The following is a 762-nucleotide window of genomic DNA, read 5'->3' on the forward strand; positions in this document are numbered from 1 at the left end:
GGGGCGTGCAGACTGTCACTGAGACACGAGATGTCTCTGCAGAGCTGGAAGGTCAGGAGACTCAACAGATACGAAGGGCTCCCATCGTGCTCCTGAGCGCCCCTCCTCTCCTGGCTGCACGCTGGTGGCAGGTGGAGGCAGGAACAAAGGGCAGGAGCAAGAGCAGAGAACTTCTTTGTCTTTTTCAAATCTCCCTAAGAAAAAAGAAAAAAAAAAACAAAAAATACTTTCACATATGCATGGGAGCTGTTGAGTCCCAGCCTGAACCACTGGTGGAGCACCTGCAGAAAGGAGCTGCTCAGCCCTGGGAGCACAGGTGAAGGCAATTCAGCTGTGTGACGGAAGGGCTGGAGCCTGGCTGCACCTCTCTCAGAGCTCATGCAAGGGCTGACTGCAGCTGGGGAAGGATCTCCTTCTGGAGGTCCCTCCTTGGTGATGCTTTTTTTTCTGCACCTGGAATCTTCTGATATGGGGGAGCAATCTTCTTCCCTTCCTTTATAGTACCTCTCTGCTGTGCCAGTCCTTCCACCATCACACCTCCGTTGTAACGCCTTTCCTAGTCACAGAATCACAGAATGGCCCGGGTTGGAAGGGACCTCAAGAATCATTTCTTGCAATACCAATTCTTAAAAGCAGTTTTACAATGGAGTATGAAATCTAATCCACTTACAGGATGGAGTTGCTCGAGAATACTAGAGTTTGCAGATTCAAAATCAAGCCTAGAATGCCAGACCTGAAGACTTTTCAGGAAATACGACAATG

Source organism: Meleagris gallopavo, chromosome 11 (assembly GCF_000146605.3).
Source record: "Meleagris gallopavo isolate NT-WF06-2002-E0010 breed Aviagen turkey brand Nicholas breeding stock chromosome 11, Turkey_5.1, whole genome shotgun sequence".
Lineage (NCBI taxonomy): Eukaryota > Metazoa > Chordata > Aves > Galliformes > Phasianidae > Meleagris > Meleagris gallopavo.